Source organism: Marmota monax, unplaced genomic scaffold (assembly GCF_021218885.2).
Source record: "Marmota monax isolate L192 unplaced genomic scaffold, Marmota_monax_Labrador192_F-V1.1 WCK01_AAM20220418_F8-fsc00003, whole genome shotgun sequence".
NCBI lineage: Eukaryota > Metazoa > Chordata > Mammalia > Rodentia > Sciuridae > Marmota > Marmota monax.
The window spans coordinates 30,293,524-30,317,802 of NW_026694084.1; the positions used below are offsets into that span (position 1 = coordinate 30,293,524).

The following is a 24,279-nucleotide window of genomic DNA, read 5'->3' on the forward strand; positions in this document are numbered from 1 at the left end:
CCCCTGGCTCCTTCCATACTGAGCCATTTTTAATAGCCACCAAAGGCCAATGCACAGCACACTATGTCTAGAGACACTGTGGAGTAAGATCGAGCATTCCTGCTTGCTCCACCAACTGACGGATGGAAGCAGTGGGGAATGGCTGGAGGCCGCGGCAGCACCCTGGCAAAGACCTCAGGCACTCGCTCATGTGTTGGCTATGCAGGTGCAGAGGGAGGAAAATCACACTGCATCCTTCTTAAGAAAACGAATGGATAAAGAAAATGTGATGTATATATACACAACGGACACTTAGCCATAAAGAATGGATTTCTTGCATTTGCAGGTAAATGGATGAAACTGGAGACTACCATGCTAAGTGAAATAAGCCAGTCCCCGAAAGACAAAGGTCGAATGTTTTCTCTAATATGTGGAAGCTAATCCAAAATAAGTAGGGATTGGAGGGATGAAAAGAAAGGAATAGAAGAAAGTTCAGAGGAGTAGACAAAGGGGAATGAAGGGAAGAGAAGGGGGGTGGGGAAAGGAAAGACAGTGGAAGGAATCTGACCTAACTTTCTTGTGTACATATATAAATATTCCACAGTGAATCTCACCATCATTAGTGTCCAGACACTAAGTAAAAATAAACAAAATTATAAATAAATAGCAGAAAGATCAGTAGAGTAGAGGGAAGGAAATGGGAGGTGGAAGGAAGAGAGGGGAAGGGAAAATATTGGGGACTGAATTAAAAGAAATTATATTCCATGCTTCTATAATTATGCTGTAGAATACTCTATAGTCATGCATAACTAAAACGAACCAATTAAAAAATAAAAAAAGAAAATAATGTATGCCATATTCCTCCGTATTCCTGAAAATATTTGCCTGTTGCTTCATTAATGTCTTATTTCATGTATGTCCACAGCCATGTAGGTGTATGTATGTGTGTGTGTCTGTACACATATAGAAAATCTCAAAATTTGTATTTTTCTTAAAAAAATATTCATTTTTGAGTTTTAGGTGGACACAATATCTTTATTTCATTTTTATGTGGTGCTGAGGCTCGAACCCAGTGCCTCAGCAGGCTATGTGAGCACTCTACCACTGAGCCACAACCCCAGCCCTCAAAATTTGTATTTTTATGCCATGTTTTAACATGTCAGTTTAATTTTGTAACTAAGAGTCCAATCCTTAGTAGTAAGTGCTACTGCTGAATTATTTTCTGAAAGGAAAGGAAAAGGGCTAGCTACCCTTCCAAGATCTTTTTTTCTTCCACGACTTTTGGGGGGTACTCATTTGAAAGGATGATTTCTCAATGACAAAACCATCAGTGATCATTTTTTGGTGTGAGACTTCTACTTTGCCCTAAATAGTTTTGAAATGGTAATCATTTTTACTCAGATGATAAATAATGAAGAGAGAGAAAGTGGTGAATAGAGAAAATTTCTTTTTGAAGCCCTCTGAGAGAATTCCTGAGATACTTGTTATGTGATGCAGATGAGATCAATGCAAATTTGGAAATTAAACTCAGTATCCCGCTTGATTTACCAGATACTCGCTCTTTAAAGAATGATTTCATGCGGTTTCCTGGGTCTCATAACCTTAGCAGGGCATGACACCCAAATGGATGCGACACAGGCGGACAGCCAGAGAATGGTGTCAGCAAACAGCACGGCTTCCTGCATGCTGCATCTCTGCTCTGCACAGAAGTATTCTGAAAAAGTTGTCAGTCTTTTCTCCCATGTGTGAGTTGATAGTATTGAAAGTTGTTGGAGTCCTTTTATTTCTGTTTGCTCACAGACCCAAACTTACTACTAACTCCCAACCTGGAGACACCTGCGTGGATCTGGAAAGCTTAGCTCTCTTTAGTGCTGTGGCAATCCATTCGACTTCCGGCTTCTGTAAGCAATGCCAAGATAGGCCTGGGCAGCGATTTCATTAAAGTGGATTCCTTGCTGCAGATCTACGTTTGCAACCCTGGGCCAGCTGATCCCAGTGTTCCCTCAACCTTGATGAGACCTTTCGGCCTCTGTTTGTACGGGGCATTGAGGTCTTCCTGGATTTCTTCTGACAAATGTTCTTTCACTACACCCTCAGTTGGCTCGCCACAGATTATTGACTAAGCTGAGGAAACACTGATCTCATTCTCAATGCCCTGAAACATTTCATTCTTCATTGTTCTTTTAAAGATTTCACTTTCAAAATATGTCTACTTTCATCACAACCATGGGGAGAGGCCTCAGGCAGCGAAGGTTCTATGAGGGCAGGGAGGTTTTTTTTTTTAAACAATTCATCAGTCGATTAATTATTATTATTCTTATTTTTGCATGGCTAGAACAGTGCCTGGCATGCAGAAGTCCTCTTTAAATATTTGTAAAAGGAATAGTTTTCTTTTCTTTCATGCATCACTCTGATTTCAGAGCTACTCCTAAATACTGTTTAGCTTTCCAGAATCCGAAGATTCCTGGGTTAAGCCAGGGACTGGAAAAATTTTCTGGAAAGTGCCAGAGAGCAAGTATTTTAGGCTTTGTGGGCCGTGAAGTCCTTTCAGTGGGCACTCACCTCTGCACTGCCGTGCAAAAGCCCAGAGACACTGTGTAAAAGAATGAGCACAGCCGTGTGACAATAGAGCTTTATTGCCCCGAACAGGTACCTCGCCAGACCTGATCTGTGGGTTATAATTTGTTGACTCCGGTTTTATTTACTTTTTATTTTGTTCATATTTTTGGTGCATTATTTTTGTTCAAAATGTTATGATTCATTGTTGCCTATTTGTAAATGCACATAACATAACAATATGATGTGGCCAATTTCACCCCCCAGCCCTCCCCCCTTCCTCCCCAACTTTCTACCCCTGGGTCCCTTTCCTCTACTGATCTCTCTCTGATTTTCATGAGATCCCACCCCCACCTTACTTTTCTTCTCTAGCTTGCACATATGAGAGAAAACATGTGATCCTTCACCTCTGCGTTTGGCTTATTCTGCTTAACATAATGGTCTCAAGTTCCGTCCATTTTTCTGCAAATGACATATTTCATTTTTCTTTATGGCTGAACTCCATTGTGTATCTACACCACAGCTTCTTCATCTATTCATCCACTGGTGGGCACCTAGGCGGCTTCCATAGTTTGGCTATTGTGAATTGTGCTGCTATGGGTACATATAAGACGACTTTAATTCTTCAGGATAAATACTGAGAAGTGGGAGGGCTGGGTCATATGGTTCCATGCCTAGTGTTTTGAGGAAACTCATCCACAGTGGTTGTACTTAATCACAATCCCACCAACAGTGTAAAAGAGTTCATTTTTCTCTGCATTCTCGCCAGCATTTATTATTATTTGTATTCTCTACGACTGCATTCTGGCTCGAGTGAGATGAACTTTCAGGGTAGTTTTTTTATTTTATTTATTTTTTGGTTATTTTTAAAAATTTCATTTATTTTTTTTTCAGGGTAGTTTTGATTTACGTTTCACTAATTGCTAATGATGTTGAACATGTTTTTCACATATTTGTTGGCCATTTGTATTTATTTTGAGAAGTGTCTGTTTGGTCCATTTTCCCATTTATTTTTGTGTTCTTTATATATTCTGTATATTAATCCTCTGTCAGAAGAGTAGCTAGCAAAGATTCTCTGCCATTCTGTGGGTTTCCTCCTCACATTCTAATCATTTCCTTTGCTGTGCAGAAGCATTTTAATTCGATGCCATCCCATTTACTAACTTTTGGAATTATTTCCTGAGCTTTAGGGGTCCTATTGAGAAAGTCGTTGCCTGTGCCTATGTGCTGGAGTGCTGACCCTATGTTTTCTTCTAGGAGTTGCATAGTTTCTGTGGACTGTGGCTTTAATGTTCTAATGTGTAAAAACAAACAAAGAAAACTTAATTCTCTTTCTTTCAGAGTATTTTGGCTGAGCAGGTGATATTTTTCCCTTAATAGTCTCACTATGTCATTGGATATTTCATATTTTCTGAAGTTTTTCAGATTTTTTTTCCCTTCTCATAGAAATAGAAGGTCCTCTTTCCTATTGCTAAACTTTCCTGGCAGCATAATCAATCCGAGGAACAGAATGCTATTGAACTCGGGCCTTCAAAGCCTGTTATCCAGGATCTCTATCCTTGGTAATTTGCCTTGAACTTTCTGTACTTTGAAGGCACAGTTTGGCTGATACAGTACTGTAGCTATTTCTTATGTTACCACTTTGAAATCCTGTGCAGGATCTCAGCTGGAGATAGCATCTGTCCTGCCTCTGTATTGGTTCCAGATGTCCACTGAGGCATTACCTAGGGTGATGAAATTTCCGTCATTCAATGCCATCACTATCTGCCCTACTGTTTGGCTTGCCCTGTAGGCTCTTAGCAAGTTTTGTGAAGGATGATCACAAAGCCCTTGAAATAATTCCAGGGATCAAAAAAGAAACCATGATTGATGCTGGCATATCAATAGCCTAGAGGGAAGAAGTTATTTACTTTTAAAAAAATCTTACTGAAAGATGCAAATGCTGCTGACAAAAAAAATGTGATGGAGAGGTGGGCAGAGGAGCATCTGGGCCTGTAGAAATGTCACTGCTGGTTGATTTATGTCAATAGGAGCATAGTTTTTATGTGCTAGATTAATATTGTCCTGCATTAAACTGTGATGTGCACTTTACAGTTTGGAACGGGTCCTATACAATAACAATATGTTTGTATTTGCTGATGCTCCGCTGTGGGCCAGGAGCTGAACTAGACTCTCACGTGGGTCACCTCATGCAACCCTGACCACGTCCCTACCCAGGGCCCCTCTCCCGCTCCTCTGTGCTCTAGACACCTGGTAACTAGGCCAAGACCACAGAGTGGCCTGTGTGGAGCCGGCCACTGTGTGCAGTGTTGATGAACGTGCGCTTTTCTTTCCTTTGAAAAACATGATTGTGGGACGGAATTGGGTGGGAAAGAGCTGATTTAGAAAGTCAGGGAGCTGAGGACTCATCAGTCAAGCCCTCCTGGTGTTTAGGAGTGCCGTGCCCTGGGAGGCCCTAGCGAGGCCAGCGCTTCCCTAACAAAATTCAGTACTGAGCGGGAGAGACGGATGCACGTAAACACACGGTGATTTAAGAATTATTCCATTCATTTAGTCAGCGGTTGGCACTACCTAGCATGTGCCAGGCACTGTGCTGAGTCTCCAAGATACAGAAATGAGTCAAATACGGTGAAAAATACCAGAGTGGAGGCTGAGTGAGCTGCTGGGATTGGAATGTGGGCTTCACCACTTGCAAACGGTGTGACCTGAACAAGTTACTTAACCTCTCTGCATCTCAGGTTCCTCATCTATAAAATGGGGAATTCTGACAGTGCTGTCCTCAGAGGGTTGTTGAGAATGTAAGTGAGCAAATTGCACATATTTTTTCATCATTTTGTGCTGGTACATTCTAGTTGTGCACACTGATGGGTAGCCAATCTCAAATTAAACGAGCTGAGTTGAGAAGATGTTTAAAACAGTGTCACGTGCTTGTGTGTGTGTGTGTGTGTGTGTGTGTAGTTTGCTATGTAAGTTATTTCCTCAGAGGAAGTAAAAGTCTGCTAGCAGAGAAACACTCTCTCTCTCTCTCTCTCACACACACACACACACCCCACGTACCCATGAATTTATTTAACAGGTAGTTAATCACATCTAGCATGTCCCAGGCTGTGTGTGGCACCAGGGATACAGGAAGGTGAGGTGTCTGTTTGCTCCTCCCCGGAGCACACAGGGCTGTGGGTGTCTATGGGAGCCCAGAGGATCTTGTTAAGATAAAGCCATCATTTGAAAGTATGTCATTACTACTGCTCTGTATCATGCTCCAGATAATGAGGTGGGGGGAGCAGTTGGGAGCGGGGGGCGGTGACAAGGTCCTGGGAGAGCTGAAGCCAAGTGCCACCCCCTGGTCTGGGAGGGGGGGTGTGGAGGGGGGGAGAGTCGCCCCTTCTCCTCAGGGACCTTGCCGTTGTGAGGAGCAGACACAGCCCTTGGGCCTCTGGCAGCGCCAATGGCAAGATGGAGCAAACAGAGCCCCATATTTGGCCGGGAGAAGTTCACTCAGCGACACGCCCTCTGACTCACCCTCCCGCCTGGCAGCCAGGGGTTGAGCTCACAGGCTGTGACTCAGGCCTGCGCGGTGTCCTCACCGAGGGGGGAGGCTGTCCTGCAGCCACTCAGCTCCTCATGAGCTCCGGCTCCTGGCTGAGCTAGCTGGGCGCTGTCTTTGGTGCCTCCCCCACTGCCTCAGGGACCCTCTGCCACAGAGGACTGCCACTCACCCTCGTCTGACATTACCAAGTGGAGTGTCACCCTGGCCTCACCTCCCAAGGTGAGCCAGGAGGATGTGATCCTGATGGGTGGTGACATTGCCTGGCGGGGAAGAAACAGCAATTCAGGTGTTTGTTTTTGTTTTTTTGTGCCAGGGATTGAACCCAGGGGCAATTTACCACTGAGCCACATCCCCAGCCCTTTTTTATTTATATTTTTTATTTTGAGACAGGTTCTTGCTAAATTGCTGAGTCTGGCCTGGAATGTGGGATCCTCCTGCATCAGCCCCCTGAGCTGTTGGGATTACAGGCGTGCACCACGAGGTGTTCTTTTTGACTCCGTGTGACTCGCTGTCCCTCTCTGGGCCTGGGCTGCTCGATGTGTTGCTGTCTCTGAGGAGACAGGAGCTGCCCAGGCCAGCCCGCTGGCTGGGAAGAGCACATACTAATGAGCACTGTCTTATGGCCCTTTGCCTCTTCATGTGCTGTCCCTGGGAATGTGGCATCCCCCCAGAGCTGGCTAGAAATGCAGAACCTCGGGCCCCAACTTGACCCACGGACTCAGATCTGCCTTCTGAGCAGCTCTGACGACTCACGGCGTGCGGGGGTTTTGAGAAACCCCAAATCTTGGCTACACCTTGGAATCTGGGGACTTTTGCATCATTCTGATGTCTGAGACCCACTTGCAGAGATTCTGATCTCACTGGGCTGAGGCGCACTCCAGAGCCGTCCAAGTGCCCAGGTGACTCACGGGGCAGGAAAGGTGGGGAGCCTCCCTCTATTGAGCCAGGGGGATGCTGATAAGCCAGGCCACACGCTCCAGTGCACACAATGGTCAGGCACAGAATGAGTCAAACAGCTGGGGTCAGGCACAGGAGCCCCAGGGGGCGAGGGCTGCAGAGGACCCAGGATGATCATTGCCAGGACAGCAGGACCCAGCGGCTACTGGGCGAGCAGCGCTAGAGTGGACTGTTGCCTGGCCATCCCTGAGTGCCCGCACCCCAAGGGGGCAGGAGCGCCTGAATTTTTAAGAAATGCCAAAAATAGAGTTTTTTTTTTTTTTTTTTTTTTTTTTAATGCTGCCTCCTGATTTTTGAATGTTAGTGTGACCTTATTTCAAAGTATTGTGGTTCCAAACTGGATGTGGCCTGAGGCCTGCGGGTGTCCCCATGGAGGGTGACCTGGGGCTCCCGTTTGCTGAGACTCTCCTGGGTTTCGCACCTGGAGCCTCGCAGGCTGATAGCCTCATCGCGGGTCTTGCTAGTGTGTAGCTTTTTGGTCCAGAGGTGCTGATTGGGAGCCACCTCTCCTAGGTTGGCACTTGGCTTTGTCGCTTTTTTGCTGGGTGATCCTGGTTGCTTCACTCTCTATGCTTTACTTCCTTTACTGGTAAACGGGGGACGATGAGTGTACCCACTTCTCAGGCTTGTGGTGAGCAACAAATAAATTCACAGGCATCAAGAGCTCAGAAGAGCGTCCGGCCTGCAGCCTGCGCTCACTGAGTGAGCGTGAGCCGTTCTGCTGTACCATCAGCTGGAGGAGAGATGGAACGCTCCATGGAAATCCCTCTAATTCCACCCACATGCAGTGAAGAGACGAAGGTGAGTCTGGAGGCAGAAGACCAGGCCCCAGAGCACAGCTCTGATACCATGGCTGTGTGATCTTAGGCAGGCCTCTTAACTTCTCTGTGTTTCAGCGGCATCCATTGTAAGTTGGAGTAGGCACACCCACCTTCAGCACTGCTGCGAGGACAAATGAGATGACGTGCCTGAACGGGAGACCCCCTGGGAGGGCTGAGCCCCTGGTGGTAGGTGGGTGCTGCTTCTTCATGCCTTAGGAGGGTCCAAAAAGAAAGGTTCAGGCTGATTTTTAAGAAATGGCTTTGTTTTGAAGATATATAAATAACTTGGGAAGTTCAATCATTCCCTGTGCATGTGACATCACCTTGTGAGGAAATCACAGGGATTATGCCAGGGGGCGCTTTGGCTGCTCTTGGTATCATGGAGGGTCTGTTGTCTTCTCCAGAAGCCAGCCCTCAATGCCCATATACTTTCCTCTAAAAGGAAATAAGGCTTTTTGTAAGTAGTTGGTGACGATTTTGCTGCAGGATCTTTGCTTTTTTTTTTTTTAAATTTGAAAAATCCCAACTTTGTTTAGGAACCACATGGCTGATAAAGCTTGAAACCGTCACCTACCCTTGAACCAGTTATCTGCCCAGCGAATCCTTCAAAATCCTGCCATTCCAGAGACAATACCTGTGAAAGGTTTTGTAGATATCATTTCAGTTTCTTTTTAAATGCATATTATAGCAAAGGCTATATGTGATTTTCTTTTTGTAGGACTTAATTTATGCAATAGTTACTTAATGCACTGAGAGGTGCATACTGGTGAACTAAACAGCAAAGCCCTTGCTCACTAAAATGAGATTATGTGATAAATAGAAAAAGGACTTAGTGTAACTTAGACATCAGCCCCTGGGAGCATCAACATCATTACTGAATGCTTAGTTTGTGACACATACTTGGATAAGGACTTCGTGTACATTATTTTATTCTAGCACTGGGACCCTATGAGGAAGGTGCTATCCTTATTCTCATTTTTTAGGGTTTTATGCCCAAGAGTCAATTAAGCAGAGAAAAGTTGAGGAACAAGACAGAGATAAGAAGTGGTGGAGCCAGGATCTGGACCAGACCCAGTATTTGGCTCCAGAGCCCACACTCCTGTGCACTTTGCCAAACTGACTCTGGATTCAGATAGGCTCCCCTTTCCTTTATTATGGCTGTGTAGTATTTCATTATGCAGATGTTTTAAAAACATTTATTCAAGGTGTGTGATTGTTAATACAGCTGTCCACCTCTCCATATTGTCGCAATATGTCACTTAATGTCTTTTGTTTTTTATGTCTGAAAAACTCTTCCCGTGCCTCTTTTGAAATTAACTTCTATTCATCCCTGAGAACCTACTGCAGGTAGAACTTCCTCCAGAAAGCAAGCCTTCTTTGATCTATCGTCTAGGTTAGGTACCCTTGTCTGTAGTCCCAGTTTCCAGGGTTTCCCTCAATCATGGCCCTGGATTTTTCCTGTAGTAAACATTTGTTTGACTGATTATCCCATTTGGTAGGAACTTCTGGAAGGCAGGTATCTGACTTATTTTCCTTTGTGGATATATGTAATGTCAGCACCTCTTGGGCACAAAACCCTCATTCAGTGTCAACTGAATGATTAACAAGTGGACTTTGTATCCATGGTGCAGGCTCCATTAAAATTAATGAATGGAACAAATTTATAGGTGAATAAACCTGAGAATTATTATTATCATTGTTTTTTTGTACCAGAGATTGAGCCCAGGGATGCTTCACCACTGAGCCATATCATAAGCCTTTTAAATTTTTTTTTAAATGCTGAGACAGGGTCTTGCTAAGTTGCGTAGGACCTTGCTAAGTTGCTGAGGCTGACTTTGAACTTGCAATCTTCCTGCCAAGCTGCTGAGGTTATAGGCATGCACCACGGCACCGGACTGAAAATTAATTAAAAAAAATTTTTTTTTTTTAGTTACAGATGAACACCATACCTTTATTTTATTTGTTTATTTTGTATGTGGTGCCGGGATTGGACCCAGTGCCTCACGCATGTTAGGCAAGCACTCTACCACTGAGCCACAGCCCTGGCCCATGAAAATTAATTTTTCATTAAGGAAATAACACATGCACATGGTAAAAATTCAAAAGCAATGTTGTACCATGAAAAGTCACGTTTCCTGTTTGAGTCTCCTAATTCTACTTTCCAGAGGTAATTACCTTCTAAGGCACATGGATCACAACACCGACCCTCCCAGTTTTCTGCTGTGGCCTGGCCTCTGCCTGGAATGGTGGTCTTACCTTCTACTCCAGGGGAGATCCTGCCCATATTTCCAGCCTTACTGTCAGAAAATGTCACCTCTTGGGCTGGGGATATAGCTCAGTTGGTAGAGTGCTTGCCTCACATGCACAAGGCCCTGGGTTCAATCCCTAGCACCAAAAAAAAAAAAAAAAAAAAAGAAAAAGAAAAAGAAAAAAAATGTCGCCTCTTAAACTGTCACCTTCAAAAGCCTTCCTGTATTCTTGCTCAGAGTCCTTCATGCGTAACTTTGGGGCTGGCATGTGGCTTAGTGGTAGAATGCTTGCCTGGCAGGCATAAAACTCTGGGTTTGATCCTCGGCATAGCAAAACAAAGCAACAAGAATCATCATAATAATAAACAAAACAGAACAAAAACGCTCAAAAATCTCAAAATATGAGTTTGTCTTATTAACCCACCTCCCTGGTTACTACCGGAGACCCTCCTGCCACCGTGGACTTTGCCTGCATCCTGTGCTGTGGCCCTGTGGCACAGACTGTGGTTAAGACCCTGGACGCTGGGCTCCAGGACTGAGATCTCTCAGTTCAAAGCAGATCCCCTGGGCAGAGAGCACTAGGATGTGGGTCCCCACCCATGTGGCCGTGGCTTTTGAGGACTTCTGTGGATCTCTTGGGTCCTAAAAAGTAGTTTGCAGACAACTGACCAATTTTGACTCCTTTACTTATATATGGGAGAATTTGTGGCCTTTCGAGGGAGAATTTGTGGCCTTTCGAGGTTAGACGACCTCCCCAAGGTCACACAATGAGGGTCCCACTAGGACCGTACATCCTGGCTGTCCTCGTTCCCAGTGGGATATTAATTCCTGTGCTTCATAATCTACCCTGGAGCAAAGTGGGGAGCCACAGTGCTCTAAACTGTCCTCTGCTGGACAGAGCAGAGTGTGCTTGGTCAGCCGTCCATGCATTCACTAGCCAAACACACGGTGAACAGCTCCCGGGTCCCTGGCTCAGGGCTAGACACCGGGGACACACGGTGGCAATACAGAGATGGTCCCTGCTTACAGTCTAGTGCGGGGACAGAAAATGAATCATCCACAAATAACTGTTTACAGGTGGAAATAAGTCTTCCAAGGACGGAGGGCGAGGACCTCCTGTCATCCTACTGGCCTTCCTGCTTATGGGGGATGCCGTGTTCTGGATGGTCCTGGGGGTCACAGGGGACGGGAGGGCAGGGGAAGGTCCCTTAACGGCTGCCAGGACTCTGAGCAGCAGGCCTGAGAAGGGCAGGGAGAGGCCACCGGCTCCTGCGGCTCTCCTTCCAGGGTCTCAGTGGAACCAGACGTGACATACAAAACAGGTAAGGCCACCACACCAACGTGGGGCCCTATTGCCAGAAAGCTGTTTTTAAGGTCCAAATTAGGAATTTGATGAGCCCTGGAGTGACCGTGGTTTCATGACTGTAGTTCACTATCCCACGTGTGGGGCAGGAAGCCGGCCGGGGAGGGCGCGGGCACAGCCGGGGAGTGGGGCTGGAGAAGGAAGCTGACCCTGGAGAGGGGGCCCTGCTCATGAATTAAACACTGACTAAGGCTCAGCTAGGTACCAGGCTCTGGGTCAGCCGCTGTCTACACAAAGAGCAATGCAAGAGAGCGCCTGCCCTCCAGGACCCCCTCTGCAGTGGTCTATGCCGTGAAGACATCTGGCTGGGGAGTGGAAGACCCCAGATATGGGACCTACAGCTCCTTTCTGATCTCAGCCACTGCTGGGTTCAGAGACAGGCGCCCGTTTCCTTCTCTTCTGAGCGGCTAGCCTGACCTTAAAGCTGACAGTGAAGTTCATCCTGTTCATCCACGAGTCCATCAGTTTTGAGGCAGGGGAATACAGAGACATTGTCTTTGAGAAAGTTCCTACTAGGTGCGGGACCAAGCGCACCGACATTGTCTGTTGGGAAGTCGGCTGGGAAGAAGTGGCAAGTGCTGAGCACGGAGTGGCTTGGAGAGGCTGGTCTAGGACCCAGACTCTTGAGTTAGCCGCCCTGAAGGGTACCGTGGGTCTGGGAGTGCATCTCAGTAATGTCATTTAAAATTGTCAGTTCACCCCACAGTAGACAACTTAGGGTAACTAAATTCTTAGTTTTGTTTGTTGTGGTGGTTTGGCTGGAATTAAATCATCGATGCAGGAGTTCGATGCCTGTCAGAAGAGGGAATTGGTTGTTGGTAGCCTCACGAATGTGGCCGGCTTAGGGACAGCAGGTCAAAACCATGGTGGTTAAGGTGCCCAAAGTGAGCAGGTCTGTGTTTTGTCGTGTATAGGCACACAGGCGCGCCCACGCGTGCTCAACCTTGATGAATAAGACGTGGGGAAATGTATTTGTTATTGCTCAATAAGCGCAGTTTGTTTGTGACACACGATCTTTCAAAACATGAGGTCCAAAGGGAGAAATTATGAAAGGGCCTGGAAGGTGCAGTGTGGGAATCGCTGCTCCGGCCAGCCCCCTGGGGGGGCCTCGGTTCCCATCGCCTCTACCACGCTGTCAGTCCCTGCCCGCCCTCTTCCAGTGCCAGGTGCTCAGCTCCCTGATGCAGGGGGATGCCTCTCCTGGTTAGGGCCCTCTGGAGTTTACCCGCCCTTCCTTTCTCTTCTGTTTTGTTTCTGTGAGGCCCGATTCTCTTCCCTCTCTGTTACTAAATGACCCTGTGCTGGGGGCAACTAAGTTCCATGCTTTGATTCTCAAAATCATTGTCTTCCAGATGCAGGATTGGACCATGATGAGACCTTGCAGAGAATGCTAAAGTTCACCAACGTCCCACTGTCCTTTCCCCTCTGGGCACTGAATAATCCACATTTTCCAGTCTCCTTTGTACCTCAGTGGGGCCATGTGACTGGCCTTGCCCAGCAGCGTGGGTAGAAGAGATCTATGACATTTCCAGGCCTGGACATTCATACCATGAAATACTCTGCGGTGTGAACTTTTAGGCCTTCCACATCTCATGGCTGCACATTCCAGGCTGACTTTGAAGTCAGACAGTGGTGAAGACACAATATAAAGCAAACTGGGTCTTTGAGTTGCCCTTTTACAGCAGAACTTCGTGACCAGGAAAACCATCAGTAGATTTTATCAAATAGAAAATAAAACGGCTTATTGGTTTATTATGGTGCTGGGGATTGAACCCAGGGCCTTGCACATGCTGGGCAAGTTGTTCTACCCCTGAGCTACACTCCAAGCTCTCTAAAGCAAACCTTATGTAGAGTTAAGACATGGAGATTCGTTTTATTTTGTTTTATTTTATTGATACTGGGGATTGAACCTAGGGGTGCTCTACCACTGAGCTACATCCCCAGTCCTTTTTATTTTTGAATTTGAGACAAGGTCTTGCTAAGTTGCTGAGGCTCACCTCAGGCTTGGGATCCTCCTGTCCCAGCCTCCTGAGCAGCTGAGTTTATGGGTGTGTGCCACTGTGCCTGACCTAGCGGTGGTTTTAATAGCTGTCAGCAATAGTTATTCTGAGAGGCCCCAAATAACACTCATCGCTCTCTTCCTGCATTCAGAACCAACAGAGATATGGATTCTTTTTTCTACTGACAAAAGTTGGGTTGGATAATGTGGCAGAAATGTGAGACCATAACCAAGGGTTTAGCGAGCCTAGTCCCAATTTAGGCAAACTCCATCCATGGCAACTCGAGGCATCTCCAGAGTTCTCCCTCAGGGACATGATCCTGCTGACATATCCTAAGGCAGTGCCTAAAAAGAGGACCCAGAAGGGCTTGGCTGTTTCTTCTCCTGAACACACTGATGAGATAAGTGTCTACACCTCTCAATGAGGCAGGAGGTGTTACTTTTCATAAGATCCTTCCACATGGAAACATGAGTCCAGGAAACCAAGGTTCCCATCCCAAACTCCTCCCAGACATAAAAGTTGGGGAGTCCCTGTGTGAATAACTCTCTGGAGGACAGGAGCCACATCTTCTCCTTCCTGTGCTCCCCGCAGGGCCTAGCACACCACCAGACGCAGAGATGGTGGTGAGGCAAAGTGTGCCAACAGACTGGTGACACGTGGTGCGCGTGTCTGACATTTGCCCCACTGGGTCACTTCCAAAGGAGAAATTGCTATGTTTTGACCCCTCACACTGCTACCTTGCCTAACCCAAGTCCAGGCCGATGACCCAATCCTTCCTTGGGGAGATACCAGCGCTCTTCTTCTGCCCACCGAGACCAGACTGGGTAAGACACTTAACCCTGTTGACTTCCCGGCTGCCCATGGCTGCTCTCCACATTGGGAACCCCTGAACCCCACAGTTGGTTGTAAGTTTCTGGAATTAGGGACCAGATCTTATTGATGGTATCAATTGAGAAGTCCCTTCGGCAAGTGGTGGTTGAAAGAAGATAGGGGTTTCTTCTCTCTGCTAAAAGTTGTGTGGGCATTGCCTGGGAAGCAGGAAGCAGCTGCCCATCACTTAGCACGTGCACAGGTAAATCAGTGACTTCAGGGAATGCACCATCAGTGAAAGAATGGATCAACAAGACTTGCTACATCCACACAACAGAATATTATTCAGCTATTAAAAGGAAAAAATAATTCAGACACAGGCTACAGTACAGATGAGACCCGAGGGCACATTATGCTCAGTGAAATAAGGCAGATACAAAAGGGCAACACTGCATGATGTCACTTCTTGGAGGAACCTGTGCAGTTCAATTCTTAGAAATGGAAAGTCAGGGGTTGCCCGGCGCTAGGGGGAGAGGCATAGTTAGTGTTTAATGGGCTTAGAGCCTCCGTTTGGATGATGAAGTCCTGGAGCTGGATGGTGGGGACGTTACACAGCAGGTGATAGACCTGGTGCCCTGAATGGCTTCAAAGGGGGCAAAACAGTGAATAAATTCAACCAATAGAGCCAACATCATCATGATCCCAACTTTTAGTTTTGCTCACTAAAGGTATTGAATCAAACTGCAATCTGTTATAACTATTATGTAATCCAAAGAAATGACATTTCTTAGCCAGGTGTGGTGGCACAGGCCTGTAATCCCAGTGGCTCTGGAGGCTGAGGCAGGAGGATCGCAAATTCAAAGCCAGCCTCAGCAATGACGAGGCACTAAGCAACTCAGTGAGACCCTGTCTCTAAGTAAAATACAAAATTGGGCTGGGGATGTGGCTCAGTGGTTGAGTGCCCCTGAGTTCAATCCCCAGTCCCCCCAAAAGAAATGACATTTCTAACCTCAAGAAAGTTAGAAAGATGTGGTCTCAGGGCACGGGATAATCCCTTGAATGGAACATTTTCAGTTCCATAGAAAAGCTAAATAATTAAATACGTGACTAGTTTCTTTCACATGCCCTACTGGACTGGTGCGATCAGCGTCTGAGATGCCCAAGGATGGCTGGCTAACGACCTTTTCTTGGAAAGGGTGGAGAGGGACCTGGGGAGGATTACCTCCAAGCCTCTTCTGACAGATGTGCTGTTGGGGGCTGTGGGGGTGGGACACTGCCGCTGGCTGGGAAGTGCTGGACTACAGTGACCACAGGGGACCGTACTGTTTGTACTTGCTGCTCACCGTGATTACTGGGCGTGTCCCCCTGTCAGAGCCCTGCTTGTTTGGGCGCCGACTGTTGTGGCCACCCTGGCTGCCCTTTCTGGGCAGGAGAGGCAGCTGGGCTGGACATCTCTGCCAGGGCAGTTTGCTCAGTGAGGCTGCGTGATCCTCTTTTAAAAAGGGCCTTCCCAGGACTTGGCCAGTGGCAGATTCTTGATTTGTGGCAGTTATTTTTATCCAGGCTGTCTAGAAAAAGCATAAGCTTCCGAGTCCCCAGAGTTTGGATTGAATCCCTGTTTACTAGGGTTTTGACCTCCAGCGGGTTCCTTAAAAGCCTTGAGCCTCAGTTTCTAATTTGCAAAGTAGGGTCACTGAAATATCCCTCACAGCCTGGTTCAGAAGTGAAAAGAAACACAACAGTTTCCATCCTGCCCTCCCCCTCCCTCCCTCCTTCTCTCCCTCCCTCCCTCCCTCCCTTCCCTGTCTTCTAGATAGGTGGCCTCCTAATCCCAGCTGCGTAGGTGCCTCCCCAGCCCAGCCAGAAGGATCTTTCTTAGCTGGCAAGGTGACACTCTGCCTTTCCTGCTGTCAGTGGCTGGAGTCCTGCGCTAGGTCTATGGGTGTCATGGCCGAGAGGTTAGGTATGAGGCTGGGAGGGAGAGGGGTGGCTGCTGTTACAGAAAGGTCTGTGTTGAGGGCTTCCTTCCCTGTTGGAACATCTGCTCAATACTGAAATGGTCCTGGATTTTTTTCCACTGGCACTTTCTTGGAGGGCCAAAGCTCTCTTCCTTCACAATTGTCCTGTTGAGTAATTCTAGATTCTTCCTGAATTTTCTGGGGCCTTCTAAATGGGATCATCTTCCTCATGCCCAGCTGCTCACTGCTTGAGAAAAAAATTGCTTCAGGGAGCCTCATGCAAACTGTGGGGTGCTCTTGGGGCTCCCAGTGGCTCCTTAGGGTTCTGTAAATGTCTCTTGGTTGCTTCAGGAAAAGGATGAACTAAGTTCCTAGGTTAAGAGAGGATGTGGAATCAGGGGTCCGTTGAAAATGGTTCTTGCAGAGAATTGAACCGCAGGCCGGGGCTGGCGGGCGGGGTGGGAAGGACCTGCTGGGATCCCCCAAGCCCACTCTCTCCACCCAGGAGGCCCTCCACCATCGCCAGCTGATCAGGGCTCCCCGTTCAAGGCCAGGTTCATGATTCAGTCCTGCTGAACCCCCCTGGGTCGTCTAGACAGGCCTCTCCTTCCTCCCTCGGGCTCCCGGAGCGGCTGCACCTTGCAGCATCCACCCTATTGTACTGTGATTACTTGAGGGCCGCAGACAAGGTCCTCGAGGGCAGAGGCTGCCTCTTGCACCTCTTTCCTCAGCTTGAGTGGGATGCCTGAGTGCAGCAGGGACTCCCACACCCCGAGTGCATGGGAACACCAGTCAGCTCATCACTGCCAGTGGCTTTGGCAGTGGTCAGGGAGGTCCCCAGGAATCAGGGGCTGGCTGTATATCAGGGGCCACTGAATCTCAGGCTCCACAGCTGCAATCTGCTTGGCAAAAACTCCATTCCCCGTTTCCCAGAGATTGTTCTCGTAACACCCTGGCAGCGTGCCCAAGCCAGGCTCTGACTAGTTCCTAAAACAAGTTAAATCTTTCCCTTTGGGACCATTCCATCAGCAGGGGTAGATGAGCATGCTTCTCTGCTGACCTTGGCTGTCACAGTCCTGGCGGTTGGGCTGTTTCCCACTTGGTTCCTCAAGGCCCTGAGCAGAAGCCCTGTTTGGCTTGGCCGGCCTTCTGGCTGGTAAGGAGATGAGCTCTCTCTTCCCAGATCTCGGGGTGGAAGAGAGCTACATCCACACCCCCACCCACAGCTGCCTGAGCTTGGCTGTGGTGGAAACTGGCTTCTCATCCAACAGATCTCAGTTGGAGATTGGAAAGTGCTCGTCGGAGGAGGCAGTTGTGTCATTGTGGGGACGTGGCTGGAAGCCAGGCTGCAAATGAGCCTGCAATCTTCCCGTCGTCCTGGCTTTGCACTCGGATAGGAGAGTCATGCCAGCTGCGGAGAGCCCGGGCGCCATCTGCCATGAATGGAGTGTTCCATCAGATGCACACGGGATGGTGGACACTGGGGTGGCAAGGTGGGAAGGACTCACAGCCCCAGCTGCAGCACAAAGGCTTTGACGCTTCAGATCCTACTTAACACACCTGGGGTGTGAGCCTGGTTTCTGGCACATGCATTTGTAAGTTCACCTCAACCTGAGTCATCTCGGCAGTCTCCACCCTGCGTGTGATTCAGGGCAGCCTGACATTTGAACCTCAGGGATTCTTGCCTGCTGGATCCTAGGGGATGTGCAAGGGCCTTCTGTGACATACAGGTCCTGAGGGGAGCATGCAGGTGACTTAGCTCTCACTGGAAGCAGAAGGGCAGATTTCACTGAGAAGCAGGATAGAAAGGTGCGGAAAGAGCGCTGAATCCAACCTGACGGTGTCTCGTCCTCAGGTCCCGTTCCCCGTGGTCTCTCATCTCTGCCGTCTAGTCGGAGGTTTTCTGCAGTCTGACAGCTGGATTCCAAGAGGCAGGAAAAGAAAGCTTCCCAAACTCTTGGAGCCAGGCTCAGAAGTGCCAGGGCATTATCTCTACCACATTCATTTGGGCAAAGTAAATTACGAGGCCTGATCACATTTGAGGGGAGGGAAAACAGACTCTGCATGAGTGGAGGAGCGATGTGTAGAGGTGGGAGAAATTGTTGGTGGTGGTCATGTTGGAGACTGTACCACAAAGGTGGAAAAGGAGTGGTGGCAGGAACCCCAAATTGTCCTCATGCAAATGAGTGGCTGTTGAGGGTTAGGCTGTGGTTTCCCTGCCAAAGCTGTTAGCCTTCTTCTCAGGTGTTGGCCACCATGGTGTTAAAACTGCCCCTCTGTCCTGGGAGCTCCCACTAGGGCCCTGGAAACGTCCAGGTGGCACTTCCTCATTTTTTCAGGTGATGGCGCTCAGGCATGGGGCAAGTGGCCTGAGGACAGCCTTCTGTAAGTGGCTGGATGGGGTTGCCGTTGCCACCTGGTGAAGAGCCTGGATGTTGGGTTTCAAATGTTGGTTTTCCACCAAAAAGATGGGATGATTCCTGCCCTCTTGCTGGGCCTCCATCTCTTTGTTTCTCTAATGTGGACAGTGATGGCTACCTTAGAGGGAAAACGGGGCCAGACTGCTTGAGTTTATATGATACGTTTATCACCCGCGTTGCCTGGTGACAAGTACTTAATTGCTCCATGCCTCAGTTTTCCCTCTTGTCAAACGGATATAATAATAATAATAATAATAATAATAAATACTTATCATATAGAGTTGTATGGATCGGATGAATTTAAACATATAGAAGCATCTAGACCAATGCTTGACACATGAGTCCCAATTATTGTATGTGATCCTTAATTATTACAGTGTTTTGATGAAAATGAAAATGAGCTAATGTTGGCAAAAGCCTAGCCCCTGCCTTGACCGTGGTAAGTCTTGGCTAGTGTTGTTGGGGAAACAGGTCTTTGTCCTCGCCCCCACACCATGCTTATACTCGGACACTGGGGCCAGTAGTCTCAATGGTTCCTTTACTTGTGCTCCTGGAAGCAGGGAGGCCTCCCCCTCTTCCTCCCCTGCTGAGGTGGCTCCCTTCCTGCCTCCTCCTGGGACACCCACTTCCTCTCCCTGTTTGTCCCAGGCTCACCTCTGAGGAGGCAGATGAATTCAGATCCTCGTGGGATGGAATCTCTGCTTTGACGGTTACTGCTTTGCCTTGGCTCTGGCTTCGTGTCCTCACCTAGTGATGCAGGTAACGACACTGCCTGCCTGACAGAGTTATTAAATGAGGTGATATTTATGAGAAGGACCTAAAGGGTGCCTGGCACAGAACAAGCGGTCAGTCATTGTTGGTGCCTTCCGGTGGCTGTTATTGTTATGTGTGGCCAAAGTTCCCTCCTCCGGGGGGGGTCTGCCCAAGCTGTTGCCAGTGGAGGTCAGCGAACCTCTTCTGGGCCTTCTTCTCTCCCTCTTCCCACAGCATGCTTTTCTTCCAACACTGAGTCAGAGTACTGAGAGAGTGAGTCTTTTCCCTCGTGGTGAGCTCAGAGCTGGGTTTGTGCTGGAGTCAGTCCTCGTTCTTCACTGGTGTAGCTCGGGTCTGGGCACAGCAGGGAGAGTAGCCATTATTATATCATTTGCAACTGCCAATCCAGCCCCATGCCTAGAGGCACTCTTTTGTGACTCCTTTATCCCTGAAGGCTGGTTGGGTGTTTCTTTAGTTTGACTTGGCTGGCAGTCAGCTTTGGGGGTCGGAAAGCGAGCTGAGACTCTCTGGGGGCAGGAGAAAGACTTAGGCCAACAACCAACAACGTTTATCCCTGCAGCTTGCGGTCCTCAGTGTCCTGAGCTGTATTTCCTTAATGAAATGCAGGTTCCTCGCCCTCCTTGTGGTTGGGATTCATCAGGATCATTGGTGTCAAAATGCCCTGCCGACAGCAGGCCTTCCCAAATACAATGGCTATCCTCTGGCTATGCAGCCTTGTGGTCCTGAAATTTCCTACAAAGGTGGCAGGTGCTTAACAGGAGGTGCTGGAGATGCACCTGAGCTTTTGTCCTTTGGTGAGGAGGTTGCTGGGGACATCCAGGTCTAGGCAGGAGAAGGCCAGCTCCCCTGGGAAGGGCAGGTGCAGAGCAGGAAGCCCTCCTTCTCTCCAGGGAAGCATATTCAAAAGCATGTCCCTCTCTGGAGATTCAAAAGCAAGAATGTGTTCCTTACAGTGGCTACAGGGCAGGGAGAGAGGGATTTGTGAGTGTTGGAAAATAGGTCTCCCTTCGGTGTTGCTGATGTCCTCTTGTACCCTGGGAAATAGCCTGAGTAGGAGAAAAGGAATTAGGAGAATGCCACTCTCAGAGCTCAACATGGGGCGCCTGGCTGTGGGTCAGGAATGCGGTTTTGGAATTTGTATGAATCCAAGAAATTTTGTAGGTGTAAGCTTCAACAGTGACACTGTGTGGCAGTGGGAATCCATGACAGAGAGAATCATGGCAGGAGGATCTGTGGCAGCTGGAAACTCGAGAGATGCCAGTTCCTCTGAGCCTGGCCTCTGGAGAGAACTCATTCTTGTTTTGCACTTGGCCTTCCATGGGGCTTTGGGAAAATTTGTCGGGAAGGGAGGAAAATCCTTGAGGAGATGCTGAATGTCCTGCTTTAAGGCAGGCAGGTGCTAAGAGATTAGGTGGGAAAATAAGTGAAATGTGTCTGCTGCTGTGCTCCGAGTTTAGAGCACTCTTCATACCAGTGCACGGTCATCTCAAGGGCAGTGTGACACCCTGAGATTCTGTCCTCATTAGCCTTTGTCTGGAGGATTATGGGATGGATAGTTAGTTCTTTGTGGGGAGGGGGCGGGGTGCTTCCTGGGCACGGAGGTGGTGAGGACCAGGCCTGTCTGGAACCCAGCTGGCCTGGGCCCTCAGTCTGTCAAGGGGGCAGTGGGAAACCAGGACTGTGGGGCCTTTGGAGCAGTGTTAGCTGCCTCAGGAGAGTGGGTCTCTCTGGCTGTAACTGCAGGGGTGGGGGGCTGAAAACCCTTGTCTTCCAAGGGCTGGACGGTCTCCAAGGTGGCCACCCACCTTGGTGTCCCAGCGCTATCAGCCCTCAAACTCCTTATCCATAGTCCGTTCTCAAAAAACAGCCAACGCGGCAGCTCCGGGTGGCCAGGATTGCGACACCAAATGTGTTTGTTCCCCGTGTTTGTGAAATACCTCAGAGGCACCGTTCCAGTGCCACCTGACTAGTTTTCTGATTGCCACATGGCCCTGGCTCCATCTGCCAATACTCAACCGGGGCTGACTGGTCAGAGATTTTAAGATGTTTGTGGGTTTAGAACCAAGAGACCTCATTTTGCCTGCAGGGGCGAGCAGACTTCTACCCTTCCGTTCTGAATGTCTCTTGTTGGGCTTGGAGGCAGCTTTGGAGGCCTGGAGTGCACATTATGGCCCCAGGCCAGTTACCCGACCTCTCTGAGCTTCAATTCCTTTCACAGGATGATGAGGATAATAATTCCTACCTTGCAGGACTGTGATCACAAGTACACCACCCCTCCTATGACTTACCAGGCTTCCTGCCCCCCGGGTCACCAAAAGCAAAGCTGACCTCAGATTTTCAAGTCGTTAAAATTCAATCTTGCATTTAATTTTTGCAAATGAATGACTGCCAACCTTTGACTGAGAGAAGGAAGATGAAGCATGGCTAATGTATAACATAATGGGAATTCAGAAGCCCCTGGGAAGTGGCTCAAGAATCTGCCAAGGGTGCTGTCTTATTCAGTGGCACTTGTTCAGCCCCAGGGAAGGGGCTGCGGTGAGAGGCCTGTGTCTGTCCGCAGCATTTCCTTCTTCAGTTTCCTTCCTCCCTAGGGAAAAACCTGAAGTTGACAGCTACTGGGCTTCTCTCATGTGCATGCCCAGAGAGGGTAGTTCTGCATAGATTGTTCACTTTGTACCTTCTCAACCCCAAGTAGTCAGCAGCATTTTCCCCAAATAACAATTACTTAGCAAATACTTCTTGAGCAATTAGTATGTGCGAGGCACTCTTGTAGAAATTTGAACATGGGGGAAAAACTGAGGCCAGAGTGCTGACATCATTTGCTCACATAACAACGGGTACATGGTCCATCAGGAGGTGATTCCATCTCTCCTGAGACTTACTCCAGGGTTGTGTTTATTCCAGGATGCTGCACTGACACAGATGCACACACATGTACACACGTGAACATGCATAAACACAGCCGCACGCCCAAGCACCCAAACATGCACACTCACACAATGCTCCCACACTACGCTTGAACACAAATGCACACAGGTGCACACACGCCCTTCTAATACACCTGCACAATACGCCAGCACGGGCACACACTCATACACAGCCAGCCATTTATTGGAGAAGGAATGTCTGGACCCTTCAGACCAGCAGTCTTACAGACACCATCTCAAAAGTTTTCATTCTCTCCGTCTCTGCCTCACCTCCCCTTTCCCTCTTTGCCCCCCCTCTTCCTTCCTTCCTCGTCCTTTCCTCTGCCCTCTATTTGCTTCCTTTCTCCCTCCTTCTTTCCCTTTCCCTTCCTGTTGGGTGGCCAGATCATTCTGCATACCTTTTCCTAGCCATGGAGCTTTAGGACATTTTGGGGACAACTAGACTCAGGTTGGAACGTGGGACCAGACAGTGAGACTCTCTAGGACTCCAAGAGCTGAATTTGCGGGCCACCTTCTGCCTTGGGGGGGCTTCCCCCCCCCCATGCAGCTGTGCCAATGCCCAGGAGCCCCTCCCACCGGCCCTCTGCCCCTCTGCCCTCAGGCACGGTGTGCTCCTGTTCAAGTCAAGCCCCAGCACCCCCTCCCCTGCTGTCCTAAACGCATGCCAAGGGCCTGTGAAGGCTTCTTCCAAGTGTTTCGTCACGCCTCGGGTGGGGATGCTTCTATTCCTGCATTTCAACACTTTGCTTCCACCTGGCATTTCATGTGCCAGCCAAGAGATGAAGCAACTCGTGTCAGTGCTGGTGGCACCGAAGCCGTGCTTCAAGGGGACCCGTGCTGCGGGGGTATGGCAAGTCCACCCGTAGACCGTAGTGGCCGCAGGGAGGTAATCTGGGCGCTGGGCTTCAGCTCGGCTCGTCAGTGTAGGCAGCTCCCACTCTTCAGAAGTTTTCGTCACCCCAGCAGCTCCGGGTGGGGGTGGTGGAATTTGAGAAACTTCGGCAACTCCCGTGTCTCTGTTGCTGAGACACAAGAGTCACCTTTCCCAATGCACCTATTTTCCTATGGTATCAGGCCATCTCTCTCGGTACGCGTCGAAAACACCTTTGCCTTTACCATTAAAGACTCCTGAAAGTGGGCTTAGATGCTCATGGGGACTCTTGGACTCCAGGGTCCGGCATTTACTCGGCCGATTGGCCACATTGCCCAATCGGATGAGTTTGCTAGAGGCAGGCTGTGGAGCTGAAGCCTCGCCATCCATTCCCAGGCTGTGGGGACGGCATATTCTGCAGATAGCGCAGGATGGTTTCAGCAACATGTACTTTGTCTGGGGCGAGCTTACTGTAAAACACACACACACACACACACACACACACACACTCCTGGAGAAGATTCAATAAGAAGCTTCGGAGAGGATGGTGCTGTGGAAGAGAATGCTTCCCAGTGAGAGAAGGGAACTGAGCCCCACGCGCTTCATGGGGGTTGAATAAAAAGAAATGGAATTCTGGAGGTGGGGTTCTCTGGGGCACTTGGCTGGCTGCTAGGCTTCTATGGGGATGACTTATGATTCAGCTTTGTGGTGTAACTAAACCATAAACCTTAGCAGGTGGTGTTCAGGGTTTAGGTACCATTTCCCTTTCCTGAACCACCCAACTCGGGGCCTCCTGCATAGGTAGAGTTCAATAAAGACATAAAAGGACAGGAGCTCGGGCCACATTTGTATGACACTATGTCATGTTCCAAACCTTTCCCTGTGAGTCGATTCCTTTGGTTGCTGAGCTCACTTTCAGGCATGTGACCCCCTCCCTCCCCTATCTGTCACTCATTTCTATGTATGATAGCGTCACTGAGCTTTTTTTCTAGAGGGAGATGGGGTCTACAGTAGCAGAGCAGAGGGTTTAGTGATGTCCTTTGACAT

The 24,279-nt window shown here is 48.7% G+C and overlaps 2 long non-coding RNA genes across 2 annotated transcripts in view; both read left to right on the forward strand.

The window, feature by feature from the left end:
• The first annotated feature begins 6,099 nt into the window (after nt 1-6,099).
• On the forward strand, nt 6,100-11,162 carry LOC131424970 (uncharacterized). Its single transcript, XR_009228684.1, has 3 exons — nt 6,100-6,368; nt 7,694-8,050; nt 8,397-11,162. It is a non-coding gene; the product is annotated as an uncharacterized LOC131424970 (long non-coding RNA).
• Nucleotides 11,163-18,929: 7,767 nt separating this feature from the next.
• The window catches only part of LOC131424971 (uncharacterized), a 57,663-nt gene continuing 52,313 nt past the window's right edge, over nt 18,930-24,279 (forward strand). The window contains exon 1 of the long non-coding RNA XR_009228685.1: nt 18,930-19,419. This is a non-coding gene — a long non-coding RNA (uncharacterized LOC131424971). The remainder of the gene's footprint in view (nt 19,420-24,279) is intronic.